This window comes from Diorhabda sublineata, chromosome 7 (assembly GCF_026230105.1).
Source record: "Diorhabda sublineata isolate icDioSubl1.1 chromosome 7, icDioSubl1.1, whole genome shotgun sequence".
NCBI classification, from domain to species: domain Eukaryota; kingdom Metazoa; phylum Arthropoda; class Insecta; order Coleoptera; family Chrysomelidae; genus Diorhabda; species Diorhabda sublineata.
In genome coordinates this window covers 902,427-916,814 of record NC_079480.1, presented here as the reverse complement: position 1 = coordinate 916,814, position 14,388 = coordinate 902,427, and positions in this window count along the sequence as shown.

Here is a 14,388-nt window from a genome sequence, read left to right as displayed (position 1 = left end):
ATGTCAAAAAATGAATTTTTCGAGATTATCGGCGAAACGGTGAGTTTTATCATAAAAATACCTCAGACAAAAATTTTAGATCATAAAATTATCTACAAAAAACGTATCAATACTTTTTTTCCTACGAGCCACCGTTTCTGAGATATAACGATTCAAAAAGTTGTAAAAGTTATAATCCGGTCAATTTAGACATTCAAAGTTACATAAATTCCCATCAAGCTGAAAATCAGTAGAATTGCTTAAAATACAATTGAAAATAGAATTTGAATGTTTCCCATCATTTCCGTGGATGGAAAAAATGTTATTCAAGGTCAAAGGTCAAAAAAATGAGTTTTTCGAGATTATCGGCGAAACGGTGAGTTTTATCATAAAAATACCTCAGACAAAAATTTTAGATCATAAAATTATCTACAAAAAATGTATCAATACTTTTTTTCTACGAGCTACCGTTTCTGAGATATAACGATTCAAAAAATTGTAAAACTTATAATCCGGTCAATTTAGACATTCAAAGTTACATAAATTCCCATCAAGCTGAAAATCAGTAGAATTGCTTAAAATACAATTGAAAATAGAATTTGAATGTTTCCCATCATTTCCGTGGATGGAAAAAATGTTATTCAAGGTCAAAGGTCAAAAAAATGAGTTTTTCGAGATTATCGGCGAAACGGTGAGTTTTATCATAAAAATACCTCAGACAAAAATTTTAGATCATAAAATTATCTACAAAAAACGTATCAATACTTTTTTTCTACGAGCTACCGTTTCTGAGATATAATGATTCAAAAAATTGTAAAAGTTTTCATATTTGATAGTTTCACAATTTTCAGCAGACTTTGTAAGAAATTTCTGTTGACTGGTTGGAACTGTCATAAATTCATCAAATAAATTATTAATTGACGAAGATATTGCTAAAGTACGAAGATTTTATTCTGCAGCTTTGGTATTTCACATTATAACTTTTTGAATCCTTATATCTCAGAAACGGTGGCTCGTAAGAAAAAAAGTATTCATACGTTTTTTGTAGATAATTTTATGATCTGCAATTTTTCTCTAAGGCATTTTCATGATAAAACTTACCGTTTAGATGATAATCGCGAAAAACTCATTTTTTCGACCTTTGACCTTGTATAACATTTTTTCTATACACGGAAATGATGGGAAACATTCAAAATCTATGTTTAATCGTATTTGAAGCAATTTTACTGATTTTCAGCTTGATAGGAATTTGTGTAACTTCGAATGTCGAAATTGACCGGATTATAACTTTTACAACTTTTTGAATCGTTATATCTCAGAAACGGTGGCTCGTAGGAAAAAAAGTATTGATACATTTTTTGTAGATAATTTTATGATTTACAATTTTTGACTGAGGTATTTTTATGATAAAACTCACCGTTTCGCAGATAATCGCGAAAAACTCATTTTTTTTACCTTTGACCTTGAATAACATTTTTTCTATACACGGAAATGATAGGAAACATTCAAAATCTATGTTTAATCGTATTTGAAGCAATTTTACTGATTTTCAGCTTGATAGGAATTTGTGTAACTTCGAATGTCGAAATTGACCGGATTATAACTTTTACAACTTTTTGAATCGTTATATCTCAGAAACGGTGGCTCGTAGGAAAAAAAGTATTGATACATTTTTTGTAGATAATTTTATGATTTACAATTTTTGACTGAGGTATTTTTATGATAAAACTCACCGTTTCGCAGATAATCGCGAAAAACTCATTTTTTTTACCTTTGACCTTGAATAACATTTTTTCTATACACGGAAATGATAGGAAACATTCAAAATCTATGTTTAATCGTATTTGAAGCAATTTTACTGATTTTCAGCTTGATAGGAATTTGTGTAACTTCGAATGTCGAAATTGACCGGATTATAACTTTTACAACTTTTTGAATCGTTATATCTCAGAAACGGTGGCTCGTAGGAAAAAAAGTATTGATACATTTTTTGTAGATAATTTTATGATTTACAATTTTTGACTGAGGTATTTTTATGATAAAACTTACCGTTTCGCAGATAATCGCGAAAAACTCATTTTTTTTACCTTTGACCTTGTATAACATTTTTTCTATACACGGAAATGATGGGAAACATTCAAAATCTATGTTTAATCGTATTTGAAGCAATTTTACTGATTTTCAGCTTGATAGGAATTTGTGTAACTTCGAATGTCGAAATTGACCGGATTATAACTTTTACAACTTTTTGAATCGTTATATCTCAGAAACGGTGGCTCGTAGGAAAAAAAGTATTGATACATTTTTTGTAGATAATTTTATGATTTACAATTTTTGACTGAGGTATTTTTATGATAAAACTTACCGTTTCGCAGATAATCGCGAAAAACTCATTTTTTTTACCTTTGACCTTGTATAACATTTTTTCTATACACGGAAATGATGGGAAACATTCAAAATCTATGTTTAATCGTATTTGAAGCAATTTTACTGATTTTCAGCTTGATAGGAATTTGTGTAACTTCGAATGTCGAAATTGACCGGATTATAACTTTTACAACTTTTTGAATCGTTATATCTCAGAAACGGTGGCTCGTAGGAAAAAAAGTATTGATACATTTTTTGTAGATAATTTTATGATTTACAATTTTTGACTGAGGTATTTTTATGATAAAACTTACCGTTTCGCAGATAATCGCGAAAAACTCATTTTTTTTACCTTTGACCTTGTATAACATTTTTTCTATACACGGAAATGATGGGAAACATTCAAAATCTATGTTTAATCGTATTTGAAGCAATTTTACTGATTTTCAGCTTGATAGGAATTTGTGTAACTTCGAATGTCGAAATTGACCGGATTATAACTTTTACAACTTTTTGAATCGTTATATCTCAGAAACGGTGGCTCGTAGGAAAAAAAGTATTGATACATTTTTTGTAGATAATTTTATGATTTACAATTTTTGACTGAGGTATTTTTATGATAAAACTTACCGTTTCGCAGATAATCGCGAAAAACTCATTTTTTTTACCTTTGACCTTGTATAACATTTTTTCTATACACGGAAATGATGGGAAACATTCAAAATCTATGTTTAATCGTATTTGAAGCAATTTTACTGATTTTCAGCTTGATAGGAATTTGTGTAACTTCGAATGTCGAAATTGACCGGATTATAACTTTTACAACTTTTTGAATCGTTATATCTCAGAAACGGTGGCTCGTAAGAAAAAAAGTATTGATACATTTTTTGTAGATAATTTTATGATTTACAATTTTTGACTGAGGTATTTTTATGATAAAACTTACCGTTTCGCAGATAATCGCGAAAAACTCATTTTTTTTACCTTTGACCTTGTATAACATTTTTTCTATACACGGAAATGATGGGAAACATTCAAAATCTATGTTTAATCGTATTTGAAGCAATTTTACTGATTTTCAGCTTGATAGGAATTTGTGTAACTTCGAATGTCGAAATTGACCGGATTATAACTTTTACAACTTTTTGAATCGTTATATCTCAGAAACGGTGGCTCGTAAGAAAAAAAGTATTGATACATTTTTTGTAGATAATTTTATGATTTACAATTTTTGACTGAGGTATTTTTATGATAAAACTTACCGTTTCGCAGATAATCGCGAAAAACTCATTTTTTTTACCTTTGACCTTGTATAACATTTTTTCTATACACGGAAATGATGGGAAACATTCAAAATCTATGTTTAATCGTATTTGAAGCAATTTTACTGATTTTCAGCTTGATAGGAATTTGTGTAACTTCGAATGTCGAAATTGACCGGATTATAACTTTTACAACTTTTTGAATCGTTATATCTCAGAAACGGTGGCTCGTAGGAAAAAAAGTATTGATACATTTTTTGTAGATAATTTTATGATTTACAATTTTTGACTGAGGTATTTTTATGATAAAACTCACCGTTTCGCAGATAATCGCGAAAAACTCATTTTTTTTACCTTTGACCTTGAATAACATTTTTTCTATACACGGAAATGATAGGAAACATTCAAAATCTATGTTTAATCGTATTTGAAGCAATTTTACTGATTTTCAGCTTGATAGGAATTTATGTAACTTCGAATGTCGAAATTGACCGGATTATAACTTTTACAATTTTTTGAATCGTTATCAGAATCATTATCAGATATCGATAGAAGACCTAATTTTGAGAAAAAAATGTTGTATAAAGTTTTTGAAAAAACCCAATACGTTTCATGTTATTGGCAATTGAAAATTCGTAATTTTTTCTTCGGTTTTTTGCAAATATCTCCAAAAATATGCATTTTAACGAAAATTTTATAATGAAAAATATTGTAGCAGATAAAAAAATGAATAAATAGGTTTTTTATAAAGTGTCCTAAGTGCAATATTAAGCGAGATATTCAAGATCGAAGTCGGTTTTTTACTTTGTCTGAAATTTAATCGATGTATTCGATGCCATCTAGCGGCGAGCAAATACATTTTATGCTATTTATTGAAATAAGGTTTTGTAGTGCTTGAAATAAGCTTTAAAATGAGTATAATTAAAAATCTTTTGCACGTGAATTCAGTGAGTTGTAATGCAAATAAGAGGAACATCTAATGATTTTTTTTTTAAATTAATCGGTTTCATAAGTGCCATTCCCACCAAAATCAAAATTAATCGTAATCCGACTACAATTAACTTCAATACGAAGAATTTGATGGATTCTAACAGTTTGACTGCTTTAGGATATATATTTTTCAAAAAAAATCACGATTTTATAAAAAAAAAATTTCGAATTTTTAAAAAAACAATTTTCTTTTCATAATATCTCAAAAATGATGAAAGATACGTAAAAAAGTATAAGGATAAAAAATGTAGGTCTGTTTTTAACAAACAATTCGGTAACCTTTTTTTTTCTGTCGCACAAAAATTGACGGAGATATGATTGTTTTAATAGCGCGCGGCAGCGCAATCACAATCTCTCTCGATCCCTTTGACCCTTCGCCGTTTTAAAATAAAAGGTTTTTCACTATATATTGTAATAAAAAAAGTTGTAGCCCTTTTAATTACCTTTGAAATGGTATATTATAAGTTGTGATAGCATCAAAATTAAAGGAGTTATGGTCCAAAAACTAATCGTATTTTTTTCTATTTAGTAAACTGAAAATTTCGAAGTGTGAATATTTGGTACAAAATGAAAGTACACGGTAATAAAGACACAAAAACTATTGTGTTATGTATATATATAAATATATTTCATAACTTTGATAGTGTTGACGATTAGGCCGTTGTTGTATGCCCTCTAAACTTAGATAAAAAGAGATATTCAAAAAAGTTGAAATTTGTTATTATTTCCAATTAATTAGGTACCTATAATATATACGAATTATTTTAGAAATTCATTAGAAATAATATTTCTTCATTGTAGATGTTTTTTGTAAACAAAGTTCAACATAAACAACGTAGAATTCGGAATGAAAAATCGAAATATTCAACTGTCAAATTATGGAAACTAACCTAACAAATTTTCAGCCATCTTGGGTTATCTACTTATCTGAAGTTGCTTCGAGTGACATAACCTTAAAAAGTTTTCAGGTAGAGCCCCATTTCGCCGGCACTGGTTCAGTATATCGTAATGTATATGCGACGGTGGGGTAGGGGAACCGTTGGAATGTCTTATAAGCGGGGGGGCACGACGATTTGGCTTGGGGGGACGTTCGTGGTCTGCTGTACAAGAAGGGGTCCGTTGTATAGTTGTGTTGAAGTCATGAGGGCCCGGGGCCGTCATGATCGGACTCCACTCAGCCTCTTCGAGTCCCTACACGCGACCGGCTGCCGCGGGGGTGGTAGCAAAAATTACAAAATAATATTATGTGGTTGAGTCTTGTTCTTTTCTTTGCTTTAACGTGGCGACAATGGGCTTTTGTGTTGGTTTTCGGTCGGATCAATTGTTTGGATTGATGTACGTAATTATTTTAATTTTATATGCCCCAACAAAAGAAATAAAAATAATTTCGTTAAATAAGGTATTATTTGAATGGAAAAAAAGGGCTAAAACGACAATTTATTTCGATAAGGAAAGCGGAGAAAGTCGAAATTTCAAATTATTATTTTAACAACAAGTTTTTTGGAAATATCTCAAAAATAACGAAATATATGGAAAAAACGTTCGAATAAAATATTTAGGGGTTGAAATTTTCTATAAAATGATCCTTCATCACTTTTGACGTATTTATGGTCCCGAATGATATTTTTTTGATAATTTTTTGTTGAAATTTTCGTTTTGCTGGATATTCATCTGCAATTAGCATTTTTTAAATAGTGGGCGCCCCCTAAATATATAATTGGAAATAATCGCAAATGTAACTTTTTTGATGATATCTCGAAAACGTGGAAAGATATTAGAAAAAAGTTGAAATGAAAAATGTAGGAAATCGAAATGAGAATTATCAATTAATTATTTCGTGAATTTCCCGAAATTTTTGAATAATTTAAATTTGATCAAATTTTTCGAAATTGTCTTGAAATTACCCAAAGATTTTGAAGCTTTTCCAATTTACAAAGTTTGCGAATTTAATTTTTTAAATTCTTAAAATTTTCATAATTATTTGGAAATTTCAGTTAAGTTCAATTTTAATTTATTTTTAAAATTTTCCAAATTCTTAATATTTTTCGAATATCCGAAATTTTGAAAATCATCTTGAAATTTCTCAAATATCTTCGATTTTTTTCGATTTCTGGAAATTTAAAAAGTTTTCCTGATTTTCAAAATTACTGGAATTCATCGTCTTAAATATTTTTCAATTTCCAAAAATTTAAAATTTTCATAATTATTGAGAAATTTCCGAAATTTTGAATTGGGTACAATTTTCAGATATCTTCAAAATTTTCCAAATTCTTAATATTTTTCGAATATCCGAAATTTTGAAAATCATCTTGAAATTTCGCAAATATCTTCGATTTTTTTCGATTTCTGGAAATTTAAAAAAGTTTTCCTGATTTTCAAAATTACTGGAATTCCTCGTCTTAAATATTTTCAAATTTCCAAAAATTTCTAATTTTCATAATTATTGAGAAATTTACGAAATTTTGAATTAGTTTTAATTTTCAGATATTTTCAAAATTTTAGAAGTTTTCAATGTTCTTGAAATTATCTCGTAACTTTTCAAATACCTCGGATTTTTCCCAATTTTCACATTTTGGAAACTTAATTTCTCAAAATTTTTCAAATTTTTTTTCCAAGTTCCCAAATTTTTCAAATTAATTAAATTTTCTTCAAATTTTCGAAATACTTGAAATTTTCAAAATCATTGAAATTCCTAAATTTTTTCAAATTTCCAAAAATTTTAAATTTTCATAATTATTGAGAAATTTGGAATTAGATTTAATTTTCAGATATTTTGAAAATTTTACAAATTCACAATATATTTGAAATCTCGAAAATTTTTATTATCGTTCTGAAATTTTCCAAAAAACTTCGATTTTTTCCAGTTTATGGAGATTTAAAAAGTTTTCCTGATTTTCAAAATTTCGAAAAATTTAAAATTTTCATAATTATTGAGAAATTTCCGAAATTTTGAATTGGGTACAATTTTCAGATATTTTCAAAACTTCCTAAATTTCCAATATTTTTCGAATATCCAAAATTTTGAAAATCTTGAAATTTCTCAAATATCTTCGATTTTTTTTGATTTCTGGAAATTTAAAAAAGTTTTCCTGATTTTCAAAATTACTGGAATTCATCGTCTTAAATATTTTCAAATTTCCAAAAATTTCAAATTTTCATAATTATTGAGAAATTTCCGAAATTTTGAATTAGTTTTAATTTTCAGATATTTTCAAAATTTTAGAAGTTTTTAATGTTCTTGAAATTATCTCGTAACTTTTCAAATACCTCGGATTTTTCCTAATTTTCACATTTTGGAAACTTAATTTCTCAAAATTTTTCAAATTTTTTTTCCAAGTTCCCAAATTTTTCAAATTAATTAAATTTTCTTCAAATTTTCGAAATACTTGAAATTTTCAAAATCATTGAAATTCCTAAATTTTTTCAAATTTCCAAAAATTTTAAATTTTCATAATTATTGAGAAATTTGGAATTAGATTTAATTTTCAGATATTTTGAAAATTTTACAAATTCACAATATATTTGAAATCTCGAAAATTTTTATTATCGTTCTGAAATTTTCCAAAAAACTTCGATTTTTTCCAGTTTATGGAGATTTAAAAAGTTTTCCTGATTTTCAAAATTACTGGAATTCCTCGTCTTAAATATTTTCCAATTTCGAAAAATTTAAGATTTCATAATTATTTGGAAATTTACGAAATTTTGAATTGGGTACAATTTTCAGATATTTTCAAAACTTCCTAAATTTTCAATATTTTTCGAATATCCAAAATTTTGAAAATCTGGAAATTTCTCAAATATCTTCGATTTTTTTCGATTTCTGGAAATTTAAAAAAGTTTTCCTGATTTTCAAAATTACTGGAATTCATCGTCTTAAATATTTTCCAATTTCGAAAAATTTAAAATTTTCATAATTATTGAGAAATTTCCGAAATTTTTGAATTGGGTACAATTTTCAGATATTTTCAAAATTTTAAACGTTTTTAATATTTTCGAAATTATCTCGTAACTTTTCAAATACCTCGGATTTTTCCCAATTTTCACATTTTGGAAACTTAATTTCTCAAAATTTTCCAAATTTTTTTTCCAAGTTCCCAAATTTTTCAAATTTATTTAATTTTCTTCAAATTTTCGGAATAATCCTATAATTTTATAAAATCTTCAAATTGTCAAAATACTTAAAAATTTCAAAATCATTGAAATTCCTAATTTTTGACCAATTTCTATAATTTGGGAAATCAAATTCCCAAAAGTTTCTTAACGATTTGCAAATTTACAAAATTTTTAATTCAGTTAATTTTTAATTTTTCAGATATTTCACAAATTATTCAAATTTCCATAATTATCTTCGAATTTTTCAAATTCCCTTTTTCCACATTTTCAAATTTGTGAATTTCCTCAAAACAAATTCTTATTCCTAATTTCTTACGTCAAAATATTTTAATTATAGCAATGTTGCCAGCTCTACCCAAAAATCCCCATTTCTTCAAAATATATCGACATCCAAATAAAAAGTAAAAAATCTACATTCAAAAAATAGATACTAGCACCTATCAAAAGCCCATTTTCCATTTAAATTATTCATTTTCCGTCAAATTTCATACTAATTGAATGTCGTATTTAAACCCCAACATCAAACGTTAAAAAATAAGCGGGGCCTGCATTTGTCTCTGTCTAGGTCTGTGCTTAAAAACCAAACCAAAATTACAATTATTGCATATGAAAGGGCTTTCTGAAAATTGTTTGTCGAAAGCCCCTTTGCCCTTCCTTTTGACGATGAATGACAATTCAATAGGCGATTACAGAAGGGTTCGGTTCGCCGATCGCGATTTTAAACTCGTAGTGTCTACTACTCCAAACAGCCGTCAAATAAATTCAATATTATAACTAAACCTGAATGAACACTCATCGATCGAACGGGAGTTTTATATAATCCGAAATAGGAGGATAACTTAATTTTTTGGGTCTCTAGGACGTTTATTTTACCGGTACCTACATAAATTTATCACCTTTTACTTTGTTTAGTCCACAATAATCGCCACAGCGGATGAGTAGACAGCGCGGTTTTAAAACGCGAATAGAAGAAGAATGGAGTGAATATAAAGGACACAAAGGGCCGCGTTTCAATTACAAATGGTCACATCACCTAGCACTCTATACGACATTTGTTTGATTTACAGAAAGTGTTATTTGGTAATCACTTTAAGCCCCCTTTTCGGTTTTAAAGATTAAAATCGAGGCTTATTAGGCATCATTAACGGAGGGGCTAGTTACCCAAATCGAAATTAGATTTGAGATGATACGTTAACAAACGGAAAGTTCGTAGAAACTGTTTAAACTTTCGATTCGGTTTCCGCTTGAAAATCATCGACACCTACAACGCTTAAGTAGAATACAAATCGGCAGTGGAGTAGAAGAGGGCGATGCAACAGTAATTTTCCGCTAGAAAACACCGGCAAAGAGTCGTGAAGCGCCCAACGGGGCGCGACTAATTATAATTTGAGTCAACATACTTGTGTCGCGTTCTAAGGGCTCGTTCCACCGAAACGGGAACGTTTGCGCGATAATTACATCACCTGTTCCTTTATGCCGTCCAAATCGATGTTGTATCAAAATAAAAATTTAATTTATACACTGGTAATTGTAATTTATATAAAACAACAACTGAAAATGTAAAATTATTATCTTGAAAAATGAGAAATCGTCATTATTCGTGATATATTTCAAAATATTTTAACGAAATTCTGTACTTCATCTCTAAGGTCACCCCTCACGCCTGCCCATAACTGTCAAATTATCGTCATTACGTTTAGATGGAAACTAACCTAACCTAACAAATTTTCAGCCATTTTGGGTTATTCATTCGCGTATTAGTGATATCTGAAGTTGTTTCGAGTGACATAAAATTGTTAATTGTAATTTATATAAAACAACAACTGAAAATGTAAAATTATTATCTTGAAAAATGAGAAATCGTCATTATTCGTGATATATTTCAAAATATTTTAACGAAATTCTGTACTTCATCTCCAAGTTCGCCCCTCACGCCTGCCCATAACTGTCAAATTATCGTCATTACGTTTAGATGGAAACTAACCTAACCTAACAAATTCTCAGCCATTTTGGGTTATTCATTCGCGTATTAATGATATCTGAAGTTGTTTCGAGTGACATAAAATTGTTAATTGTAATTTATATAAAACAATAACTGAAAATATAAAAATATTATCTTAAAAAATGAGGAATTGTCGTTATTAGTGAAATGTTTCAAAATATTTTAACGAAATTCTGTACTTCATCTCCAAGTTCGCCCCTCACGCCTGCCCATAACTGTCAAATTATCGTCATTACGTTTAGATGGAAACTAACCTAACCTAACAAATTCTCAGCCATTTTGGGTTATTCATTCGCGTATTAATGATATCTGAAGTTGTTTCGAGTGACATAAAATTGTTAATTGTAATTTATATAAAACAATAACTGAAAATATAAAAATTTTATCTTAAAAAATGAGGAATTGTCGTTATTAGTGAAATGTTTCAAAATATTTTAACGAAATTCTGTACTTCATCTCCAAGTTCGCCCTTCACGCCTTCCCATAACTGTCAAATTATCGTCATTACGTTTAGATGGAAACTAACCTAACCTAACAAATTTTCAGCCATTTTGGGTTATTCATTCGCGTATTAATGATATCTGAAGTTGTTTCGAGTGACATAAAATTGTTAATTGTAATTTATATAAAACAATAACTGAAAATATAAAAATTTTATCTTAAAAAATGAGGAATTGTCGTTATTAGTGAAATGTTTCAAAATATTTTAACGAAATTCTGTACTTCATCTCCAAGTTCGCCCCTCACGCCTTCTCATAACTGTCAAATTATCGTCATTACTTTTAGATGGAAACTAACCTAACCTAACAAATTTTCAGCCATTTTGGGTTATTCATTCGCGTATTAATGATATCTGAAGTTGTTTCGAGTGACATAAAATTGTTAATTGTAATTTATATAAAACAATAACCGAAAATAAAAAATTATTATCTTGAAAAATGAGAAATCGTCATTATTCGTGTTATATTTCAAAATATTTTATAGAAATTCTGTAGTTCATCTCCTAGTTCGCCCTCCACGCCTGCCCATAACTGTCAAATTATCGTCATTACGTTTAGATGGAAACTAACCTAACCTAACAAATTTTCAGCCATTTTGGGTTATTCATTCGCGTATTAATGATATCTGAAGTTGTTTCGAGTGACATAAAATTGTTAATTGTAATTTATATAAAACAATAACCGAAAATAAAAAATTATTATCTTGAAAAATGAGAAATCGTCATTATTCGTGTTATATTTCAAAATATTTTATAGAAATTCTGTAGTTCATCTCCTAGTTCGCCCTCCACGCCTGCCCATAACTGTCAAATTATCGTCATTACGTTTAGATGGAAACTAACCTAACCTAACAAATTTTCAGCCATTTTGGGTTATTCATTCGCGTATTAATGATATCTGAAGTTGTTTCGAGTGACATAAAATTGTTAATTGTAATTTATATAAAACAATAACTGAAAATATAAAAATATTATCTTAAAAAATGAGGAATTGTCGTTATTAGTGAAATGTTTCAAAATATTTTAACGAAATTCTGTACTTCATCTCCAAGTTCGCCCCTCACGCCTTCTCATAACTGTCAAATTATCGTCATTACTTTTAGATGGAAACTAACCTAACCTAACAAATTTTCAGCCATTTTGGGTTATTCATTCGCGTATTAATGATATCTGAAGTTGTTTCGAGTGACATAAAATTGTTAATTGTAATTTATATAAAACAATAACTGAAAATATAAAAATTTTATCTTAAAAAATGAGGAATTGTCGTTATTAGTGAAATGTTTCAAAATATTTTAACGAAATTCTGTACTTCATCTCCAAGTTCGCCCCTCACGCCTTCTCATAACTGTCAAATTATCGTCATTACTTTTAGATGGAAACTAACCTAACCTAACAAATTTTCAGCCATTTTGGGTTATTCATTCGCGTATTAATGATATCTGAAGTTGTTTCGAGTGACATAAAATTGTTAATTGTAATTTATATAAAACAATAACCGAAAATAAAAAATTATTATCTTGAAAAATGAGAAATCGTCATTATTCGTGTTATATTTCAAAATATTTTATAGAAATTCTGTAGTTCATCTCCTAGTTCGCCCTCCACGCCTGCCCATAACTGTCAAATTATCGTCATTACGTTTAGATGGAAACTAACCTAACCTAACAAATTTTCAGCCATTTTGGGTTATTCATTCGCGTATTAATGATATCTGAAGTTGTTTCGAGTGACATAAAATTGTTAATTGTAATTTATATAAAACAATAACCGAAAATAAAAAATTATTATCTTGAAAAATGAGAAATCGTCATTATTCGTGTTATATTTCAAAATATTTTATAGAAATTCTGTAGTTCATCTCCTAGTTCGCCCTCCACGCCTGCCCATAACTGTCAAATTATCGTCATTACGTTTAGATGGAAACTAACCTAACCTAACAAATTTTCAGCCATTTTGGGTTATTCATTCGCGTATTAATGATATCTGAAGTTGTTTCGAGTGACATAAAATTGTTAATTGTAATTTATATAAAACAATAACTGAAAATATAAAAATATTATCTTAAAAAATGAGGAATTGTCGTTATTAGTGAAATGTTTCAAAATATTTTAACGAAATTCTGTACTTCATCTCCAAGTTCGCCCCTCACGCCTTCTCATAACTGTCAAATTATCGTCATTACTTTTAGATGGAAACTAACCTAACCTAACAAATTTTCAGCCATTTTGGGTTATTCATTCGCGTATTAATGATATCTGAAGTTGTTTCGAGTGACATAAAATTGTTAATTGTAATTTATATAAAACAATAACTGAAAATATAAAAATTTTATCTTAAAAAATGAGGAATTGTCGTTATTAGTGAAATGTTTCAAAATATTTTAACGAAATTCTGTACTTCATCTCCAAGTTCGCCCCTCACGCCTTCTCATAACTGTCAAATTATCGTCATTACTTTTAGATGGAAACTAACCTAACCTAACAAATTTTCAGCCATTTTGGGTTATTCATTCGCGTATTAATGATATCTGAAGTTGTTTCGAGTGACATAAAATTGTTAATTGTAATTTATATAAAACAATAACCGAAAATAAAAAATTATTATCTTGAAAAATGAGAAATCGTCATTATTCGTGTTATATTTCAAAATATTTTATAGAAATTCTGTAGTTCATCTCCTAGTTCGCCCTCCACGCCTGCCCATAACTGTCAAATTATCGTCATTACGTTTAGATGGAAACTAACCTAACCTAACAAATTTTCAGCCATTTTGGGTTATTCATTCGCGTATTAATGATATCTGAAGTTGTTTCGAGTGACATAAAATTGTTAATTGTAATTTATATAAAACAATAACCGAAAATAAAAAATTATTATCTTGAAAAATGAGAAATCGTCATTATTCGTGTTATATTTCAAAATATTTTATAGAAATTCTGTAGTTCATCTCCTAGTTCGCCCTCCACGCCTGCCCATAACTGTCAAATTATCGTCATTACGTTTAGATGGAAACTAACCTAACCTAACAAATTCTCAGCCATTTTGGGTTATTCATTCGCGTATTAATGATATCTGAAGTTGTTTCGAGTGACATAAAATTGTTAATTGTAATTTATATAAAACAATAACTGAAAATATAAAAATTTTATCTTAAAAAATGAGGAATTGTCGTTA